The sequence below is a fragment of the Eptesicus fuscus genome, chromosome 9 (genome assembly GCF_027574615.1).
Source record: "Eptesicus fuscus isolate TK198812 chromosome 9, DD_ASM_mEF_20220401, whole genome shotgun sequence".
NCBI lineage: Eukaryota > Metazoa > Chordata > Mammalia > Chiroptera > Vespertilionidae > Eptesicus > Eptesicus fuscus.
The window spans coordinates 35,493,039-35,516,853 of NC_072481.1; the positions used below are offsets into that span (position 1 = coordinate 35,493,039).

The window sequence follows — 23,815 nt, forward strand, 5'->3', positions numbered from 1 at the left end:
GCTTAAACCCTTCGAGGCCCAGCTTCTCATCCCTTTGAAGTCTCCAGTCAGCTTCATGTTATTAAGCCAGTACTCAGGATGGAGTGACGTCCCGGCCCTGGGGAACTATTCGTGGCCTGAGTCCTGAAACCCTTGCCTTGGCCTATCCAGTGCTCTCTTTCATACATGCCTCTTGGACTCCCTGCTTCCTGACCACACTTCTCCCCTTTTGATATGATAATTGAATGTTCTATGGCATTTTTCTGTCCTCAGATTATATCTGTTCTTACATCTTAGGCTATATAGTCCTGGCCTAAACCAGCTCAGCTTCTGGAACTTTCCCAGTTTTATCCTGTATCTTCCTTGTTCCGTTTGACCAGACAACAAGGACTTAGACATAACTTCATCTCCTCCCCTTCCTTTCCCTCTGTATGCATTTCTGGGTGAAAGCTTCCTCCCTGTTTAGGTGTGGGCCAGGCCTAGAGCAGAGCTGTAGGTATTCATTCCTACAGATTATGGTTAGACCTATAGTTACAGATCTTAGAATGAAGTGACTTGTTATACTGTAGCAAGTCAGTGACAAAGCCAGAATTCAAGTCCACATCTCCTGCCTTCCAGACCCATGCTTGCTGCACTACTGCAAAGGTATGTCTTTCTTGCAGAGGCAACCACATAACTCCAATATGGCTCTTAACATGCTGAGTTTTTCAATCAGAATATGCCCACAGAGTCAGGAGGTCCATATAGAAATGTGCCTGAGTAATAAGCATAGAAGACTTTACTGTAAAGCCTAAAAGGAAGCAGACTTTGTTAAATAATTGCTTAAAGCTAAAGGGTTTTTTAGTTTTCAATAACTATTATTATTGTGAACTTCATGAGGAACCTGAAGGGGGTTCAGGTGCATCAGTGAATCAGAATTTTGGTTTGCCTTTAAGCTTTTTATTGAAGTATAATATAGAAACATAACAGTACACAAGCCATAAATATATAGTTGATTATTTTCACAGTCTGAGCACATCTGTGTAACCTGCACCCAAACCAAGCAATAGAACATCACCAGCATCTCAGGAGCACTCTTTGGGCTCCCCATTCCCCATAATGACTATCTTGACTTAGTTCCGCCATTTATTTATCCAATACACTGTTTATAGCATTGGGGTACTTTCTAGTTTTGTATATTACAAGTAGTATTGTAAGAATATTATTTAAATGTCTTTTGGTTTACATTTGTATGCATCTCTGTTGGGGTATGTACTGGTAAGTCAGTCATTGAGCATGCATATAGTATTAGTTTTATGTTGCTGCTGAAACAAATTACCATAAACTTAGTGGCTTAAAACAACATGAATTTGTTCTCATACAGTGTTGATGGTAATGAGCTCATAATGAGTCTTATGGGATAAAAACAAGGTATTGGCAGCGCTGGTTCCTTCTGGAATTTTCAGAAGAAAAATCTGTTTCCTCACTTTTTCTAGCTTGTAGAACTACATTCCTTGCATCCATTGGCTTAAGGCTCCTTCCTCTTTAAGCAAAGCATCTTAAAATCTCTCTTTGCTTTTGGTTTTACATTTCCTTCTCTCTTATAAGAACCCTTGTGGTTATATCAGGCTCACACAGATAATCCAGGATAATCTTCTCATCTGTAGATTCCCAACTTAATCACATTTTTCAAAATCTTCTTTGCCATATAATGTAACATTTACAGATTCTAGGGATCAGGATGTGGCTATTCTTGGGAAGCCTACCATATATATGTTCCACATATAAATAGAGCCAATACTACTAGCATTGCATACTAGTAGAATTCTGGTTGTTCCACATCCTCATCAACTCTTGCTCTATTGCATCCTTTTCACTTTAGCCAGACCTCCTGTTTCCTGTCTAGCTCATATCTGGAAAGTCAAACTTTCAATAGCCACAGTTATGCCCAAACCCATTCCCTCTCAAGCATAATATTTCTTCCCTATTGCTATTTCTGTTAAGAAAGAACATTTTTTTTAAATGAGCTCTAGCCCTAGGTGTTTTGGCTCACTGAAGTGACTTGTTCCAGGGTAGATGCTGGGTGGGGAGTGACATCTGTCCCACCTGAATTTCTCTTAGGAACTTGGGGTTTGATTCCAGTCAAGGGCACATACCTTGGTTGCAGGCTCGATCGCCAGCCTTGGTCCAGGGCCAGGCATGCCGGAGGCAACCAGTCCATGTATCTCTCTCACTTTGATGTTTCTCTATCTCTGTCTCTCCTCCTCCCTTCCACTCTCTCTAAAAATCAATGGAAAAATAACCTCGGGTGAGGAGTAACGAAAATAAAACAAACAAACAAATAAATAAACAAATAAATAAAATAAAATCAGCTCTATCCTGCAATGAATGAGATACCTTATGAAGGGATAAACATTTTGCCACCAAAAGTATTAAAAGAGAAGTTAGATAAACATTTGTAGGAAAGTTGAATAGGCAAATTCTATATTGAATACAGGCATTCTTTTAGAACAAGCCAGATATTTAAAGTTGAAGGACCTAGGTTTTGGCTTCTCCACTCGGTGTGTAACCATGAGCAAGTAACCATGAGCAAGTTATGTAACTTCTGTGAGCTTCAGTTTCCTTACTTTTACAATGGAGAGATATTACTGACTGCATGTATTTGCTGTGGTGGTCATATGCTACCTCCTCTGAGTTACTTAGTCACATAACCATCTGTAACATGGGGATATATATATAGTTATATAGGTGTGTTCAGACTATATAACTACACACACACACACACACACACACATTTACCTGTACTTTTATTATAGCACTGATCACACGGGACTGCAATGACATACCTACTTATAGTTTTCTGCATGGGTCTTTATATTCTGTAAAGGTTAGGTGTTTTATAGTATGTCATAAATCACATATTATGGCTATGAAAGAATGAATGAATCTTATTTATGTCACTAGAGGCCCAGTGCACCAGTGCACAAAATTCATGCACCGAGGGGTGTGTCCCTCAGCCCAGCCTGCACCCTCTCAAATCTGGGACCCCTTGAGGGATGTCCAACTGCCCGTTTAGGCCCAATCCTACCTACTGGGATCGGGCCTAAACGGGCAGTCGGACATCCCTCTCACAATCCAGGACTGCTGGCTCCCAACTGCTCACCTGCCTGCCTTCCTGATTGCCCCCTAACCACTCCCCTGCCAGCCTGATTGATGCCTAACTGCTCCCCTGCCAGCCTGTTTGCCCCTAACTGCCCTCCCCTATAGAATTGGTCCTCCCCAACTGCTCTCCCCTGCAGGTCTGGGTCCCCCTCAACTGCCCTTCCCTGTAGGCCCGGTCACCCCCAACTTCCCTCCTCTGCAGGCCTGGTCACCCCTAAATGCCCTCCCCTGCATGCTTGATTTCCCCCAACTGCCCTCCCTTGCAGGCCTGGTCCCTCCCAACTGCCCTCCCCTGCTGGCCATCTTGTGGCGGCCATCTTGTGTCCACATGGGAGCAGTCATCTTTAACCACATGGAGGCAGCCATCTTGTGTGTTGGAGTGATGGTCAGTTTGCATATTATTCTTTTACTAGATAGGATAGGACTGATCTAAGAATCTAATAAGATATTGGTGATGAAATAACTTTTTAAAATTTTAGAACACTTTTAAGAGGCATTAGAAGTTTGTTGATCTAGGAAGTAAGTCTCTGGGTTAGTCACTGAAGCAGACTGGAGCCCCTTCATCAGGTAGATGCTGGGTGGGGAGTGACATCTGCCCCACCTGAATTTCTCTCTTAGGAACATGGGGTTATCTCTAAGGGAAACTATTTCTGCCTCTCTAAAGAGCAGCCCTAATTACTGGTGATAATTAGTTGCAACTTAAGTTCCTCAGGGCAATTTGTGGAGGTGCAAATTGCATTGAGGCTCTCCAGGATTTGATGTCCTTTCCCTTGATGTCTCACCCCATCTCTCTTCTTATGAAATAAAAGCATAAGATGGAAAAGGTGCCTAAATGAGGCCAAATCCTAGAGGTCATCTTTACAAAGGGCCCCCTTTGCCATTCTCCTCTGCAGAGTAAACTTCTAGTACCACTCAGGTGGCTGCAAGCATTTGGGCAGCCAGAGCACTGTTCAGAGGAAGAGAGCCATTTACTCTTTCATTCGATAAATGTTTGATACTTTCTCTGTGCTGAGTCTTAAGAATGCAGAGTTGAGCAGATATGGGCTACGAGCCCATAAGTTGCTCACAGTGTAGTAGGAAAGACAGATATGAAAATAGACAATTTCAAGGTAGTCTGATGATGATACTAGAAAGAAAAACAATAAAATTGATAATGACAACCACCATTTATTGGCCAGGTAATAGTCTAGATGCTTTACACCTGTTTTCTCTCAATTTTTTTTTTTTACCAAAATCCAAAACAAGTTACATTTATTGATGGAGCCCATCCCTTGCTATCTAGGGGAAAGGATGTCCCCAAGGAGTCCCCCAGGACAAAATAGAAATGGGGGTAAGGTTTGAGGGTTGGGCCCATATAGAAAAGAGCATCTCTGGAGTCCTTGTGTATTTTTTATTGTTGTTGTTTGTTTGTTTTTTAAATAAAATGAGAGTCCTCCGTGCAGGGGCTTTGCAGCCTACAACCCTTGACCAGGAGCCCAGTCAACTGTCATAATTATTTTTTCGGATGAGGAAAATAGGGCACTAGGAATTAATTGGAAGGTAGAGGCATGTTTGGTGAGGTTACTAAGCTGAAGGAAGACAGTAAGACCCTCCCTGCCCAGACAAACCATGTTTAGACAAAGAGATTGGTTTGACATTGACCAAAACTTAAAGGTGAACTGAAGAAAATTAGCCCAACAAATCCGTTCTGGACTTAACTCCTACATCTTTTTCTCTCCATTTCCTGAGTTTCTATTGTCTTTAAATACAAAGTAGTCTCAGAGTTTGAATTGTCTTTAAATACAAAGTAGGTAAATGAAAAGAGCTTAGGATTCGGAGTTGAAAGGAACAAAATGATACCCTCAAACCCAATCACTTAGTAGCTGGCAACTAAGATGTGTGGCTGTCTCAAGCCAGCCAATGATTTGGAAACCCTCTAATCTCATACTCTGTAAGCATTTGTTCAATAGTTTAATCTAGAAAAGAGTCTGGGTGCTTCCTGGGCAGAAGAGGACAGAAGGGAGGACCTCTGGTTGCAGGACGTAGCCTTTGCTCTATTACCTTGAAAATTTCAGCATTGGCCCAAACTTGCCAAACCTCTCAACAAAATGAAGCCTGAAGCTAAGGACTTACCTCCCACCTCCAGCCAATTACTAAAACTGTCCTAGCTCAGGCATGGGAGTCTTCTCTTCTTCACACACTTCTACCCCAACATCTTACCAAGTTATTACTTCTAACCACAGAATGGATAGTTCTGTTATGTGGAATGTTTGCTATCATCTCATTATACTCTCAGTTACCCTGAATGCACCTTAGAGGTTTGCATCATTGGCAGTTGTCCCTGTGGCCCTCCTCCTAATCAAAATCTGGATTGATTTTGATCTTGTCTTTTACCTTCTAAAACTGGAATAATGATGATACCTACTAAATCCAGCCTCATTTGCTGCTAATTTCCCTAGGCAAAGACTGTGCCAAGCAAATGGGCCCCTTGGAAAAGTTCATTATCCTTCCCAGAATGAAGGTTTTGGGTTTCCTATCTCCAGTTCCTCTACCCCTGCCTTAGGTTTCAGAGTGGATCAGAATTGGGGAGTGGTTTCTTTCTTTTCAACTGGAGACATAAAAAACCTTTGGCCTTCTTTTCCTTTTCTGTACTAAGACAGAGAAATACATTCGAAGGCACTTACTAGCCAGTGCCTTAGTCTTAGGGAGTGAATAATGATGGGGCAAGGCCCAGATCAGAGGGGAGAAACAAAGGACTCCTTGCTTAGGGCTAGTTTCAGGTTGTGGGTGTGAGAAATGAAGGCAAAAAGGTCCTCTGTAAGTGGGAAGGGAGGCAAGGCTGTCTGAAAGAAGGCCCTAGTCAAGAATAAAAATTAATAGGTAATACTTCTTATTTCCAGAGTATCTTCAAGGTGCCAAGCACTGTCATAAAATCCTTGCATTTTATTACCACGATCCTCAAGTAACACTGTGAGATACATGATACATATTATTTCACCCATTTTATAGACAAAGAAACATAGACACAGAGACTTTAAGACTATTGAAAAATCACACAGCTAGTGAACTAAAGAGCTGGGACTTTACTCCAGGCCCCTCTGGCTCAAAAGCTATCTTCTCTTCATATGGCTTCTCTTTCTATTCCATGGGGTCAGTCATTCCAGCTTGAAGTGATTTAGGGTTGACCACACCTTGAAAGTTTCTAAAGCACAATATTTTTGGTGTTTTAAATGAGTTGTTTATTTTACATTCCCTTGAGTTTTAGAATAATATGTAGTTAATTAATGAATTAAATAATTGATTAAATCCATTTTTCTATTAACATTATAACAGCACTTCCATTAATATGAAAATATGAATGTGTCTCAGAGAAGTTTTCTTTGACATTATAATGACTATATTAAAATTTCAAATATAATAATGAAATTCTAATTGTTTTAGAGAAACAATTTAAAAAGGCTATATATAAATGCTCTGAAAGAACTATAGGATGTTCATAAAGTACCAAAGAGGAATTTTCAGAGAAGTTAATATGAAAAAAAGCACATAATTTTCATTAAATTGGGCTGTAATTGCAAAATGATAGTCATTTAAAGAGAATCTTTCGTTTCGAGCATTATAGTGAACAAAACAAGAGTTGGCAGGTTAAAACATACAATGTGGCAATTTAAACAAATAAGTGTAATTCAAATTCATGTTTACTTACAGCCTTCCATGACCTTTTTAAGGTGAGTATGCAGGATATATTCCATTTGTCCCGCCTGATCCTCTCTCTGCCTTTTTGCTCTACCTTCAACCTTGCCCAGAGGCTGACCTATGTTGATTACATCAACAGACTCCTTTGATGTAAGTTTTCAATTGCAGTTTAGCCAATCAGGGATACCACCAAAAGATCATCAGTAATGTTGAGGTACTTATTTCTCCAGTTTCCTCCCTGAGGGGTCACACTGGTTGGCTATGTCCCTTGATTGAAGTCCTAGTTGCTGTAAAGTGCCCCTCTCGACAGCCCCTCAGCTTCTTGGGTTTGGTAAAAACTCCATTCCTTTCCCTTCCTGTCTCCAGGTGATTTCCAGCCTCTGGGTACCACACTACCCATCCTGGTTTTCCTACATTCTGCTTCCACCTTTGAAAACAGTCCTGCTTTACACTCCCTTCCTGTATTAGCTGGTTTGAGTGTACCACCTAGTTTCATGCTGGGACCCTAAGTATTAACTTTTTCATCTCATCTCATATATATATATATATATATATATATATATATTTTATAAAATCATGAAATTGTTTCAGTTCAAGTACTAAATTTTAGCCAAGCCCATCATCTCTGTAGACTTTAATTGCATTACCTCTAAATTGGGCATAACAATTTCTGCATCTAAGGTTGTTATGAGGATTAAATAATTGGTGTAAAGCATTTAGCACTGTTACTAGCAAGTAGTAAGTAGGTGCTCTGAAAGTACTGGTTTTCCTTTCCCTTTCTTTTATGAATTGCTTAGCACTGCATTTGTCAAAGGAGGAATATTTGATTTTGGGGAATTGATGGAGCAGGCAACACTACATCTGTCACATTCAGTGAATGTGTCAGTGAGTTTTTAGGCATTGGAGATGTTAAGCCCAGGTTGGGCACTACTTGGCAGGAATGCTAATTTGGGGAACTAAAATGAAAGGCCAGTCTAGATGAATGGAGATTTCATCCTCTCCTCCATAATACAAGACCCAATTCACCATTTTTACAGAAGGAATCAATTCACTAGATAGAATTCTCCAGTAGTGTCCACACTACAAGGGATAGGATTTTAAAGTGAGTCTGTTTCTTGGCCTACTCACCCACCTCTCCTGGACTCTCCACTGTCTCTTGAATATGACTTTAAAAGTGGCCTTGTTAAGTAAAATATGGCAGATAGAGAAAGGCAAATGCCGCATTATGATATCACTTATACTGTGAAATCTAAAAAAAAAAAAAAAGTTGAACAAAATGTTTGCTAGGGGCTGGGGGTACAGGAAATAAAAAGAATAAGGTCTGGGCCCTGGCCAGGTCGCTCAGTTGTTAGTGTTGTCCCAGTATGCCAAGGCTGTGGATTCAATCTCTGGTCAGGGGTCAGGTCACATACAAGAATCAACCAATGAATGCATAAATAAGTGGAACATCAAATAGATGTTTTGCTCTCTCTCTCTTTCTCAAATCAATTAAAAATTTGTTTAAAATGATATATAAGGTCTGAGGATCTAATGTGTTGACTATAGTTGACAATACTATCTATATACATAAAAAGCCAGTGACTGTAACACCTTAACGACCAGAACAACCAGTCTCTGTGATGTCCACTGCAGTCAGGAACAGGCCCAATTGGGGGGGTGGGGCCAGCGGGCCAACCTCCCGCAGCCCCTCCCCCCAGCAGGCCCCACCCCCAATTGCCCCCACCACCCCAATCAAGGGCAGGGCCCGCCGGCGAATCACTGGACCCCACCCATGTATGAATTCATCACTGGGTCTCTAGTATTATATAATTGCAATTTGCTAAGAATAAAACTTAAGTATTCTCACACATAAGAAAGTAAATATGTGAGGTGATGGATCTGTTAACTCAGTTGTGGGAATTCCTTCACAATGTATACATATATCAAATCATCATGTTGTGCATTTTAAATATATTACAGTTTTGTCATTTTTACCTCAATAAAGCTGGGGGGAAAGTGGCCATGCAACCTTGAGTCTGGCTGGATCCAGATAGGTCTCACTCACCTACCACACCCTTTGGTATCAATGTTCATTTTTATTTAATAAATATTTTTGCACTGATTATGTTCCAGGCTTTTTTGCTGGACCCTGGAGAAAAGCATTCAGCCAATAGATTTTTATTGATCGCTTACTGTGTGTTCAGCTCTGTCCTATATGGAGGGGATACAGTGTGAATAAAACCATCTTTTTCCTCATGGAGCTTGTATTCTCATGGGTCAGGCACACAATAAAACAAATATATACTACTAAAGGCCTAGTGCATGAAAATCGTGCATGGGTAGGGTCCTTAGGCCTGGCCAGCGATCAGGGCCAATCAGGGCCTTGTGGTTGCTAACCAGGGCCCCCCTTCCACAGCTGCTGGCTACTGGCGGGGGCCCCCATACCCTGGCTGCTGGCTGTCGGCCAGGGCCCCCCTTCCACAGCTGCCAACTACCAGCCAGGGCCTTTCTTCATTCCATGCCAGCCACTGGTGGTCAGCACACATCAGAGCGAGCAATTGAACTCCTGGTCTCCAGGTCAAACTCCTGAGGGGGCAATTTGCATATTATACTTTTATATATATATAGACTAGAGGCTCAGTGCATAAATTCATGCATGGGTGGGGTTCAGCCGGCCCAGTCCCAATTGGGGTGGATCAGGAGGGCTGTGCCTGTCAGGAGAAGGAGATGGCGGGAGGTTGGCCGACTGGCCTGCCCCTGATTGGGCCCCGATCAGGGGTGGGCCAGCTGGGGGGAGGGGCTGTGGGTGACTGGCCAGCAGGCCCTCCCAGATTGGGGTGGGGGGGGGCGATTGTGGGTGGGGCCAGCCATTGGTCGGGGCTGTGGGTGGTGGGCTGGCTGGATCTGCCCCTGAAGGGGGCAGGGGGTGCCAATCAGGGGCCAGCAGCCTGGGGGAGGGGCTATGGGTGATTGGCAAATCGGTCCTGCCCCCTATTGGGATGGGGGGGTGATCAGGGGTGGGGCCGGTCATGGGGAGGGGCTGTAGGAGGTTGGCCGGCCCTAACAAGCCTGATCAGGGTGGAGCCAGCAGGCCAACCTCCCACAGCTCCTCCCCCTGGCCATCCCGCCCTTGATTGGACTCTCCCACACCAACCAAGGGTGGGGTTGTCCAGCCAAACGCCCCCCTGCCCCCACCCTTAACCCCAGCTGCCCCTCCCCTGATCAGCATGCCCCACCATGATAGGCCCGCAGCCCCTCCTCCTGGCCAGCCCTGCCCCTGATCACACCCCCCACACCAATAGGGGGTGGGGCTTTCCAGCCAACCTCCTGAAGCCCCTCCCCCTGGCAGGCTCCGCCCCCTATTGAGGTGGGGGGTGCAATTAGGGGCGGGGCCGGCCGGGGAGAAGGGCCACCCCCTGATCTGGCCGATTCTCTGTCCACACTGGGCATCATAGCGAGCAGTTGTTACGGGCATTATGGCATTAGGGTTGCTGGCTTTTTATATGATAGCTACCTGATAAATTACATGAAGAAAATTAAGGCAGGGAGAAGAAATAGGGTTATTTTTGGTAGTGTGAGACCTTGGAGCAAATATCTGAATGAAGTGAGGGAGAGAGCCATCTGACGATCTTGAGAGCTTTCCAGGCAAAGGGAGCAGCATGGAGTAAGACCCTGAGAGGAGAACAAGCAAGGGGGCCAGTGTAATTGAGCAGAGTGAGCAAGGAATGAGAATGAGATCTGAGAAATAGCCAGGAAGTGGGCCAGATGTAGAACTTTGTAGGCCATGGTGAGGACTTTGGATTAAATTCCCCAAAACTTTTGAATGGGAAGCCATTAAAAGGTTTTCAACAAGGAAAGTGATGGGAATCTAATTTACATATTTAAAACATCACTTGGCTGCTGACTAGAGAATAGACTAAAGGGGTGAGTGAAGGATAAAGAACAACAGTGAAGGCGGGAAGGCAGTGAAGAGGTTGCTGCACTGACCAGGAGAAAGATGAGGGGTCCTCAGGCAGGGAGACTGCTGCCGTGGCCCAGCAGGAGGAAAATGGTGCTTTAAGGGAGACTAGCAAGGAGGTGATTACAGTGGTTGAGGGAAGAGCTGGCTGGGCTTAGGTAGAGCTAAGTATTGAATATATTTCTCAGAGAGTGTCCAAACGAGTGCCTGTGGATTTAATGTGAGGTGTTAGAGAAGGAGAGGAGCCAAGGATGACTGCTAGGTTTTTAGCCTCTGTTAACTCAGTGGTGGGAATTCCTTCACACCGCGATTAGTGAGGTGTTAGTGATGGTAAGTACTCAAATATTAAATATTGTTATTAAGGGGAAATCTTTTTGTGTTTATTTATTTGCTGTCAATTTGTGAGCATCCCTTATGTGAGAGGTGCCGGGTATACCAAGACAAATAAGGAAAGATCTCTGTTCTCAGTGGCTGGTTAGTGCAATTGAAGATAGAAAATCAAGAATTCTCAGACATGCTATGTTTGAGATGCCACTAGACATACAAGTAAAGATGTCCTGTGGGCAATTAAATATATGTTTGAAGCTCACGGGAAAGGCAGGACATAAGATATTTATGTGAGAGCTAGCAGTATCTAACTGGGTTTGAAAGCCCCAAGATTGGATCAGAAGGTGGAACAGGGATAGAATGCATTCTGGCCTTTAGCGAGCTCACTGGCCCTTTGTTTCTCTCCCCTGTATTCTGTGAGGACCTGGTGAGACAGGACCACTACCATGTGTATTTAGCCGTATCCTTAGCACATGACGCAGAGTATTGGTCAGGAGGTAGTGTAGCATAGGTTACTTCCCAGGCTTGGGGTTACACATGTCGGGATTCTAATTCTAAAGGTCACCAGTAGGCTGTGTGGCCTTCAAGAAATTACTTAAACTCTTCAAACCTGTTTTTTATTCTTGAAATGGGGCATGTTAATAATGAATGGGATATAACAGTGCCTGTTACATAGTAAGCCCTTAATAAATGTTCATTGCTAATATTAAAATGATCATACTTATTAATGTTAGGAACTCATTGCTTCCCCCTGCCCTTACTTATCTCCTCTTTCCTCCTCTCCTCTTCGTTCCTCCACTTGGGCATCTTTGAGAATGAATGAATTTGGAAACAAAATGATTTCTTTTCAGCTCTTTACAATATCTCATTTGACACAGAGAGCAGACACTATTTTTACAACTGATACTATCCTTAGTTGCTGTTTATTAACATAGAATATGTCTTCATTGTATTTAATGTTTTCTTCTTAAAGAAAGTCTTAAAAAGAAATAAATTGACTTTTGAGAAGCAATGCTTGGTCAAAAAAGTGATTTGGAAACTAATGAGTTGATAAAAAGCCATGTGCCTGGCTAATTTCCACCCTTGTTTTGCAAATATACTTGGAGGACTCAACACAAGTTTTAGTCTGAAGATGCATCTGGGTTTATATAGTATCTAAGCTTTGAAGTGCAGCTTTGTAAATAGCATTGGATTTCAAATGAGAAAGTAAATGTAAAAATCTCACACAGAATATATTGTGTGGTATACTCTTGATGTGTCCTTGATGATTTATATCAGACATGTTCAGTAAGATAGAACACAGAAATTAGTGAGGTGATGGTGGTAAGTACTCAAATATTAAATATTATTATTAAGGGGAAATCTTTTTGTATTTATTTATTCTTTGTCAATTTATAAGAATCCCCTGTGTTAAAGGTGCTGGATGTACCAAGACAATAAGGAAAATTCTCTGTTCTCAAGTATTTTATATCTAACACACACACACACACACACACACACACACACACACACACACACAAGTTCATTGAATTGATATAGATGTTATGGTTAAAAAAATATCTCTTCAGGGAATGGGGACAGTGGAATCCTACACCTAACTAATTTAAAAATAAGGCACACTTATGGATGTAATTGGGTGTGTTCCCTCTAGCTTGAAGTCTCCCTCTAATTGCTTCTGGCCAAGGGGAGCACCGGCAGCCAGCATGGAATGATGGTGCTTGTTGATCAGGGAGGAGGGTGCTTTTCAGTGAATCTTATGAGGGAAATGCTTCTTTCCTGGCATTGTCTGGAATGGCAACAATGAGAACCTGGAGCACTGTGGGAAGCTTTTAAATATTTAGTCTGTGCCAACCCACCATTGAGGTATTTGTGTACTTAACTTGATAGAGAGATGAATTATATATGGGAGTCTTTTCCTATCATTTGCTCTATGTGTGTTGACAAACGCCCCATCATTCTCTAGGAAGGACACGCCATGGGAATCACTGCAACACTCTGCAGACAATTTACTTGCATGGTTTTATCCCATATGCGCATTCTCTTCATCACAGCTACCTTTTTATTTATTTAAACACAATCACTGAACAGGGAACTTTCCCAGACTCCCTTTTCTTAAAGTGGCATTTTAGAGCTCAGGTCAAATGTACTCCCAATGATTTTGCTCCCAAGATTTTGTCTCTTTGAAGTATAAGGCAGCTCTTGTGCAGCTCAACACAATAGCCAACAATTCCAATGAAAATTTGATTCTAAGAAAAAGAGAAAATATTTAAATATGTTGTCTTGTTTAAAATTGAAAGCTAAAAAGTCTAAAATTTATGCCACTTATCAGTGCATTAGGTTAGATCTTGTCTATTTTTCCATGGTTAATGGTGTCCCTATTCACATTTTCTTTCCCTGCCATCTACTCTAGCACATTATTTTGTCTTAATTTTCAAAATAGCACATCAGATTATCCTACGCTTAGTTAACTGTAGCAATAAAATATTATGCATTTAATTATCAGAGTGGAATCTCTGTATTCCAGGAATTTGACACAAAGTGGAGCCTCAAATTTTTACTGTTTTATTCTAAATGTCTACTAGTAGTTGCAAGAAACAACATGAATGGAAGCCTGCTTGGTGATACACAGTTTCCCTCTCCTTGGATCATGCTAGATATTCTGAGAGCTGCATAACTGGACTCCATTATCATAGTTGCTTTTGTAGAAATGTCCTTTGATATATTGCCCTTGGCCTGCATTAAAGGACTTGATAAAAATAGTTTTATGAACTTTCTTAATGAATTTACTCTAAAGGTGGTTAGAAAATACTTATGAAAGCATGAGAAATATTTATAAAGTTTCATGACCAAGAAGCATTGTGAGCAACTGGCTTATTTTTGCCTCAACCAACTGAATTATTTTTTAATTTTATGAACTATGTGACTGGTCCTAGTTCCTTCTTTGCTTTGGCTACTAGGAAGCTCAAATTTAAAGTCTGCTTCTAATGAGTGCACAGGTCTTTATGGTATGGGTTTGTTTGTACAACCTTACTTCAAACTTTCATTTTCATGCCCAGGATTTCTTGTCTTCATTTCCTCTTATTTATTATTTCTATTTATATATATTTCTATAAGTCACTTCAAATTTATTTTGGACCTAAAACTACAAACACATACATACACACACTATGTCATTTTGGCTATCATGAGATCAAAGGTCCAGGAAATTAACTGGATCAGTCATTTTCTATTCAAGTGTTTTATGTAAAGCAAATAGATTTTCCCCAATATTTCTAGATTTTTAATGTAAAAGTAGATATATTGGCCCAGTGTTTTATCCAAGGTGAGTGTACATAGAGTTTAAGTATAGGGAGAATCTATGTCTATCTGAGGGGAAGATTTGTGATTTACTGTTAGGTTTGCCTTGTCCCCCCAATTTTCCCTGAAGGGCATCCCTTCTCCTACAATGATACACTCATTTATAATCATATATTCATAGAAGATATTTGAGATGGCAGGGTTCTGAGGTGTTTGGAGGAAAATTGTAGTTCAATCACCCCTTTTGTTTTTTAGAGCGAGACAGAGTAGGTTCAAATTCTAGTTTCTTTATTCAGGAGCAATGTAACATTGACATATTACTGAACTCTCTATGTCTAAAAATACTTCATCTTTAGAAGTTGGCTAATAGTTCTTATATATATCCCAAGATTACCATGAAGGTTACATAAAGAAGGGGGCTAAATAAGGGCCTAACATACAGAAAATGCCCACTAACTAGTGAATATTATTCTTATAATGACCACTGCTATCCATCTTATCTATCTTTATATCTTTTACCTGCCTTTATTGGGTGATCAGCATTCCCAATGCAAGATTCTTATCACTGTTGTATTCATCTATTCAATTCAGTTATTGTGCCAGGAACTTCTAGACAATGAGAAGGTACCTATAGACACAGAATGCCTGCCATCAAGGAATTTATACACTATTGGAGGGAAACCAAATTTCAGATTGTGGCAAGTGCTATGAAGAAAATAAAACAGGGGAATGAGAGACAGAGAGAGAGAGAAGAGTAACTGCAGTTAGGGGGTCTAATCTAAATTAAGTGGTCTGGAAAGACTTCTTGCAGAGGTAGCATCTGGGGTAAGATCTGAAAGATAAGACGGAGTTGAGGGAAGAGCATTCAAGAGAGATGGAACAGCAAATGAAAAGGCTTTGGGAGAGGAACCAACTTGATGCATTTGAGGAACAGAAAGAAGGTCTATGGGTTTAGGGCAGAGGAGGAAAGAGAGAAAGTAGTGCCAGATAAAGTCAGTGGAGGTCACATCATAGTGATAAGTTTTACCTTTTTATTCATGTACAATGAAAAAGTAGACGTTTTAAAGCATGTGTTTGGCCCTAAGGGGTTTGGCTCAGAGGATAGAGTGTCAGCCTGCAGACTGGAAGGTCCCGGGTTCTATTCCAGTCAAGGGCACATGCTCGGGTTGCGGGTTCAATCTCTAGTTGAGGGTGTGTGGGAGGCAGCCCATCAGTGATTCTCTCTCATCATTGATGTTTCTATCTCTCTTTCCCTCTCCCTTCTTCTCTGAAATCATTATTTTAAAATATATTTAAAAATAAACAAATAAATAAACAAACAAATAAAGCATATGTGTGAAAAGATCTGATATTAATTACATAAAACTAAAAATATTTTGCATCACAAAGCAAACCATCAACAAAACAAAAATGCAACCTACTGAATGGGAGAAGATATTCAATATTAATACAATATTCAAGTATTAATGAGAATGTGGAGAAAAGGGGCCCCTTGTACACTGTTGGTGGGAATGTAAACCACTATGGAAAACAATATGGAGGTTCCTCAAAAAAATTTAAAATGAACTACTATGTGACCCAGCAATTCTGCTTGTGGGCATTTATCTGAAAAAAAAAAAGAGAGAGAGAGAGAAATTCCAAAAGACATATGTTACCCTATGTTCATTGTAGCATTATTTACAATATCCAAGATATGAAAACAGCCTGGATGATTGGCTAAAATAGTGGTACACATATACAATGGAATGAAATCTTGCCATTTGTGATAACCTGGATGAACCTAGAGGGTATTATGCTCAGTGAAGGACAGAAAAGGACAAATGCCATATGATTTCACTTATATGTGAAATCTAAAAAACAAAATAAATGAACAAGACACAAACAAGCTCATAGATATACAGAACAAATTGCTGGTAGCCAGATGGAAGGGGAGTTGAGGGGAAGGGACTCAGAAGTACAAATTACCAGTAATAAAAACAGTCACAGGGATGTAAAATTCAGCATAGGAAACATAATCCTACATAATAAAACCCTAATATGAAAATTGACCGAACGGCAGAACAACTAGCAGAAAGACTGGTTGCTATAATGTGCACTGACCACGAGGGGGCAGATGCTCAATGCAGGAGCTGCCCCCTGGTGGTCAGTGCAGTCCCATAGGGGGAGCGCTGCTCAGCCAGAAGTCGGGCTCATGGCTGGCAAGTGCAGCAGCGGTGGCGGGAGCTTCTCCCGCCTCCACGGCAGTGCTACGGAGCAGCAAGCCTGGCTTCTGGCTGAGCAGTGCTCCCACAGGGAGAGTGCAGCTCAGCCAGAAACTGAGCTCATGGCTGGTGAGCACAGTGGCAGTGGGGATCAGGGGGGATTGGGCCTAAGCCAGCAGGCAGACATTCCCAGAGGGGGCCTAGACTAGGACAGGGTGCAGGCTGGGCTGAGGGACACCCCCCTCAGTGCACGAATTTTGTGCACTGGGTCTCTAGGCAATAATCCTATCTAATAAAAGGGTAATATGCAAATTGACCATACATCCGCTACACCCACAAGACACACTCACCAGCCAATCAGGAGCGAGTATGCAAATTAACCCAACCAAGATGGCTGCAGCCACGGAGAGAGCAGGAGGCTTGGGTTTCCCCGTCAATGGAGGAAGCCAAGCTTTCCGCCTACCCTGGCCTGCCTTGGCCTCCACTTAAGGCTACAAAGTTTGAATTATAGAAGATAAATAAATCCCAACAAAAAACGGAGCTGGAGAGAGCAGGACACTTGAGTTGCCCCCGGTGATGGAGAAAGCCAAGTTTCCGCAGCCCTGGCCTGCCTTGGTCTCCACTCAAGGCTAAAAAGTTTCAATTATAGAAGATAAATAAATCCCAGATACCAGGGCCTTCCCTTGGGTCGCCGGGAGGCGTGGCCAGCCTGCAAACCACCACAGGCCCCTCGCCCAGGCTGCCCCATGCCACAAGGGAACCCCCACCCTGATCCGGGACACCCTTCAGGGCAAACCAGCCGGCCCCCACCCGTGCACCAGGCCTGTAGCCTATCTAATCATCCTATCTAATAAGAAAATAATAGGCAAATTGACCATCACTCCAACACAGAAAATGGCTGCTCCCATGTGGTCAAAGATGACTGACCCCATGTGGATACAAGATGGCCACCACAAGATGGCCAGCAGGGAAGGTAAGTTGGGGGGGGGGGGAGGCCTGCAAGGGAGGGCAGCTGGGGGTGATCAAGCCTGCAGGGGAGGGCAGTTAGGGGTGACCAGGCCGGCAGAGGAGGAAGTTGGGGGCAACCGGGCCTGCAGGGAAGGGCAGTTGGGGGGTACCCAGGCCTGCAGGGGAGAGCAGTTGAGGGGGACCAGACCTGCAGGGGAGGGCAGTTAGGGGTGACCAGGCTGGCAGAGGAGGGAAGTTGGGGGCAAACAGGCTGGCAGGGGAGCAGTTAGGCATCAATCAGGCTGGCAGGTGAGTGGTTAGGGGGTGATCAGGCTGGCAGGCAGAAGCGGTTAAGGGCAATCAGGAAGGCAGGCATGCGAGCAGTTGGGAGCCAGCAGTTCTAGATTGTGAGAGGAATGTCCAACTGCCCATTTAGGCCCGATCCTACTGGGATTGGGCCTAAAAGGGCAGTCAGACATCCCTTGACAGGTCCCAGATTGGAGAGGGTGCAGGCTGGGCTGAGAGACACACACTCCCGTGCACAAATTTCATCCACCAGGCCTCTAGTATTCTAATAACCATGTTTGGTGTCAAATAGGTACTAAACTCATTGGGGTTATTACTGAGCAAGGCATATAAATATCTACTCACTATGTTGTACAAGTGAAACTAATATAATAGTGTATGTCAAGTGTAATTGAAAAAGAAATTTAAAGAAAATTATTAAATGGAAAAACAAACAATAAAAAACTCTTCCTTAAAAATTATTTTAAAAATTCAGCTCCATTCTCCCATGCTTTTCTTGGCTGAGAAATTTTTTCATCATCCCTTAATCCCTTGTTGAGCTCTTAACCATGCATCTATCCAGGCCCAGCTCACATGGGTCTAGATGATTTGCCATGTCACTTCATGCATGATTTCTCTGTGATCCCATTACATGTGGACACACCTCTAAGACAGCACTCAGAACACTTATTTTTTTTAATCTTTATTGTTGTGATATTACAGATGTATCTCTTTTTTCCCCCTATTGACTCCCTCCACCCAGTTTCCACCCTGCCCCAGGCCTTCACCATCCTATTATTTATGTCCATAAGTAATGCATATATGCATGCATATAAGATCTTCATTTAATCTCTCCCCATCCCCCTAACCCCCTTCTCTCTGAGAATCATCAGCCTGTTCCATTTTCATGTCTCTGATTCTATTTTATTCACCAGTTTATTCTGTTCATTAGACTTCTTATTCATTATTTTGATTTTTATATTCAATTATTGACAGGAATGTATTTGTTGCCATTTTGTTGTTCATATCGTTTATCTTTTTCTTTTTCTTCTTCCTCTTCTTAAAGAATACCCTTCAACATCTATAATAATAAAAGCATAATATGCTAATTAGGCTGGACAGCCAAATGACCTTCCAGATGTCATTTCAGATGTCCTTCCAGACGAAGCCGCAGTGGCAGGGGCTGAGGCAGAGGCAGTTAGGGGTGATCAGGTAGGCAGGTGAGCAGTTAAGGGTGATCAGGCAGGCAGGCGAGCAGTTAGGGGCAATCAGGCAGGCGGGCGAGTAGTTAGGGGTGATCAGGCAGGCAGGCGAGCAGTTAGGGGCAATCAGGCAGGCGGGCGAGTAGTTAGGGGTGATCAGGCAGGCAGGCGAGTAGTTCGGGGCATCAAACAGGCAGAGTGGTTAGGGATGATCAGGCAGGCAGGTGAGCAGTTCGGGGCATTAGGCAGGCAGGCAGAGTGGTCAGGGGTGATCAGGCAGGAAGGTAGAGTGGTTAGGGGCAATCAGGAAGGCAGGCGAGTGGTTGGGAATGAGGTAGGCAGTCAGAGTGGTTAGGGGTGATCAGGCAGTCAGGCGAGCGGTTAGGAGCCAGTGGTCCCATATTGCAAGAGGGATGTTTAAACTGGCAGTTGGACATCCACCAAGGGTTCCTGTATTGTGAGAGGGGTGCAGGCCGGGATGAGGGACCCCCCCCCCCCACCTCTTTGCATGGATTTCATGCACTGGGCCTCTAGTCCTATATAATAAAAGGCCTAATATGCAAATTGACCAAACAGTGGAATGACCAGTTGCTATGACGCACACTGATCACCAGGGGGCAGACATTCCATGCAGGAGCTTCCTCCAGCCCGCAGACCCCAGGCCAGCTAAGGTGGGTGCCAGCGGGGGCACCCCTCGATTGCCCTGCTGGTTGCCCTGCAGAGGGAGATGACCATTGGTGGCAGGCCAGCCAAGGTGGGTGCCAGCGGGGGCCCTCCGATCATCCCACTCATCACCACGCAGATTGGCCCTGGTCTAGGACCCTACCCATGCATGAATTTTGTGCACCGGGCCTCTAATTTCAAATAATACTGGTTTGGTGGTAATTAACTCCTTTAGCATTTTCTTGTCTGTGAAGCTCTTTATCTGACCTCTAATTCTAAATGATAGCTTTTGTGGGTAGAGTAATCTTGGTTGTAGGTCCTTACTATTCATCACTTTGAATATTTCTTGTCACTCCCTTCTGGAATGCATAGTTTCTGTTGAGAAATCAGCTGACAGTCATATGGGCATTCCCTTGTAGGTAACTAACGGCTTTTCTCTTGCTGCTTTTAAGATTCTCTCTTTGTCTTTAGACCTTGGCATTTTAATTATGATGTGTCCTGGTGTGGTTCTCTTTGGGTTCCTCTTGTTTGGGACTCTCTGTGCTTCCTAGACTTGTAAGTCTATTTCTTTCACCAGGTAGGGGAAGTTTTCTGTCATTATTCCTTCAAATAGGTTTTCAATATCTTGCTCACTCTTCTTCTGGCACTCCCATAATGAGAATGTTGGTACACTTGAAGTTATCCCAGAGGCTTCTTACACTATCTTCATATTTTTGGATTTTTTTTTTCCTTTTCTGATCAAGCAGGTAGGTGAGCAGTTAGGGGCATCAGTCAGGCAGTGTGGTTAGGGGTGATCAGGCAGGAATGTAAAGTGGTTAGGGGTGATCAGGAAGGCAGGCTTCCTCATATTTCAAATTGTTGATTTGATTCTCAGGATCCTCTACTCTACTATTGAATCCCTGTATATTATTCTTTATTTCAGTTAGTGTATGCCTAATTTCTGACTACTCCTTTTCCACGTGTTTGGCATTCTCACTAAGATCCTTGAAAGTCTCACTAAGTCCCTTTGTAGGTTTCTAGAAGATTCTTGAGTAACCTTATAACTGTGGTTTTGAACTCTATATCTAGTAGTTTGCTTTTTCCATTTCTTTTATTTGTGACATGTTTCCTTGTCTCTGCATTTTGGCTGCTTCTCTGTGTTTGTTTCTATGTATTGAGTAGAGCTGCTATGTCTCCTTGAGTTGGTAGAGTGGCCTTGTGTAGTAGGTGTCCTATAGGGTCCAGTGGCTCAGCCTCCCCAGTCACCTGAGCTGGGCACTCTAGGTGCACCCCTTTGTGGACTGTGAGCACAGTCTTGTTGTAGTTGAGACTTGATTGCTGTTGGTATCACTGGGAGGAATTGATCTCCAGGACAATTGGCTGTGAGGACCAGCTGTGACTACAGTGAGAGAGCTTCTATGCAGGAGACACCCCTATGGAGCAGCACTTGCTTCAGTGGGGCTTTGGTGCTCACTGAGTCTGCCCCTTGAGTGTGTTGCTTATGGATGTGTAGCATTGTAATCTGGTATGGTCTGACACTGACCACTGGGTACACTGGCTCTTGGGTCTCCAGGAAGGTGCAAAGTCAGCCACTGCCTGGGGCCATCCAGCAGGAGCTACAGAGAGATCTGCAGATTCCTCCTCTTTGTATTGTGTTTGGAAGTTCCCAGATGAGGCCCAGCTATGAAGCAAGGCAGGTTGTTACTAGTGCTGGGTCTTGGGTCTTTTATTGATAGGTTTGGGGCTCCTTGACCCAGCTGCAGCTTCTTTGAGATTTTCAAGGAGAGGCCATTCATATGCAAAAGCCGCTGTAGGCAGCTTGAGTGGGGTTGTAAATTGGATGAGGCAGGGTCTTAGGGGATCACCAGGGCAGAGCAAAAATAAATGGCTGAAGGTCAGCCCTGTAACCAGGGAGGTCCTAGCACAGGAACAATGACCCCTGTGAGTACCTCTGCCTGGGAAAAAGCACCCTCAAGTTCCTGTCTCTATGCCAGACAAATGTGCCCCCCAGAGCCTTTCCCTGGTGCTGGAGCTCAGAGGAAAAAGGACCTTGTAAGTTCAGTTCTTGGTACCGACTTTTTAAGAGGAACAGCTGGGTTTCCAGCCTCCTCTGTGTCTCTGAGCTCCAATCTGCACTGGTTTTTACAACTCTGGGACCCTGAGCTGGTGGTCTGGTGTGGGGCTGGGATCCCTTGCTCCTCCGTGCAGCCTCCACAGAGATGGTCTCCCTCCTGATTAAAAAAGCAGCACATGTGTGTGCTGGACCAGCCAGTTCTGCGTCTCCACACTTTCTACCAGTCTCAGTGCGCTTTCTTCTTTACTTCTCTAGTTGTAGGACTTCCATTCAGCCAGCTTTCTGGCGATCCTGGATGATGGTTGTTCTGTATTTTAGTTATAATTTTGATGTGGTTGTGGGAGTACAGGCGTTTACCTATGTCACCATCTTGGTTCCCTCCCAGAACACTCCGTATTGTGGTCAGGTCATCTGTATTTCTTGCAAGACTGAATTTCTTGGGGTAGGAGGACAGGGTTATATCGTATTCATCTGTAAATTTCTTGTATGTGCAAAAATGCTCACACAAAGAGGTGCTGAATGTGTGCTTGAGTTTGCATTATCCAGACACAGCTGTTTTTACTGAGTCTTCTTCTAAGAAAATTGGGAATTGACCAAATTTCTTAAATTGGCAGTAACTTCATAGATGGGGCTGAAGTTCTCTTTTCGGCAGGCTATGCCTGTGGGCTGCTGGCCATTCAAAAGCTCCTTTGATCAGCTGAGTCTTTGCTGCTCCCAGTGACATGGACACTGGTACAGCTACATTCCGACTAGTTTTCAAGTAAATAGAGATGCAATTTCTAAAACAAAACAAAACAAAAACAAAAAAACTGATCCAGAAAAGCAAAGTTGCCACTCCTTCCATTATTACTCCCCCAAATACACATTCATAATGTTGGAAATCCATCTTCAGCAAGCTGGAAGCCTTGGGGTGGACTGGGACTCATTTTTGAGAAATATCACATTCTGTAAGGTCTCAGCCCAAAAGAACAGGAACCATTGCTGAATTTATTTTCCAAGTCATTTCTGCCCCTGGGACTGATGCAAGCCATGCTCTTTAATAAATCTTCCATTGAAGTCTCTCTCTTTCCTTTTGCCTCTTGATCCCATCACCTTTATCTTCACATTAAGGGATTTCTTTTTTCTTTTTCTCTTCTTCTTTTTTTCTTTTCTTTTCCTTTTTTTTTTTTATCACAAGTAGCCAACAGCACTTTATTTTTTCTTTTCAACATCCTGTTCTGCAGCTTCTTTGGCTCTTTTTGCCCGGATGCCAAAGAGCCGGGCATTGGCACGGGCCATTTGAAGACTGGCAAAAGCCTTGAAGTTCTTCTCCTCCTCTGTGATGACCCTGGCTTTCTCCTTCTTGTAGACATTCCGTATGGGCATGACTGGTCCGGCCAGCTGTGTGGCCAATTTGAGTTCTTCAGCAGGACTGTCTACCTTCTTGGGGGCTGAAGGCTTCCTGGGGAAGAGTATGAGCTTGGAGCAGTACTCCTTCAGCCGCTGCACGTTGGCCTGCAGGGACTCGGTGGACTTGTTCCGCCGCCTCGGATCCACCGAGATCCCAATGGTCCGGGCCACCTTTTTGTGGATGCCAGCCACCCGTAACTCTTCCAAGCTGAAGCCCCTGCTGGCTGGCACTTTGGTGTGGTACCTCATGGGTGGGGCATCTCACTATGGGTCTGATGGGTCCCGACCAGGGCGAGGGGCTTTGGCTTGCTGGGCCTTTTGTCTGCGGATCTTCCGCATCAGCTGGTTAAACCACGTGGCAATGCGCCTCTGCCAGTCCTTGTGGAAGTGGGGCTTTAGGATCATGCCATTTCGGCTGGGCGCCATGGCTGCTGCCTACGGGCCTTCTCCGAAAGAGAACGGCCGGCGGAAAGAAGCTCTTCTTTTTTTCCTATTGCAATAACTTGTCAGCTTTCAGAATTGCAGAATATGTTCTCAGTCTTATGCTTCAGTTAGAAAACCAGCTAGGAAGAAATGCCTGCCTCCCTATCCACTCAACTGTCACATCTCTCCTCTCTTTACACTTAACCCTTTCCCACAGCCTCCCCCAACTCAGACCTGGCTCATATGCCCCACCAGACCTGCCCTAGAAAGGGTTAGGTTTGTTGTGACAACTTTT

The 23,815-nt window shown here is 43.6% G+C and overlaps 1 protein-coding gene and 1 pseudogene across 1 annotated transcript in view; one reads left to right on the forward strand and one right to left on the reverse strand.

Annotated features, from left to right (window-relative positions):
* Positions 1-23,815, forward strand: part of BEND5 (BEN domain containing 5) — an 800,567-nt gene that overhangs the window by 482,742 nt on the left and 294,010 nt on the right. The gene's annotated exons all lie outside the window — the stretch shown is intronic.
* On the reverse strand, positions 22,874-23,566 carry LOC103284038 (60S ribosomal protein L13-like; annotated as a pseudogene).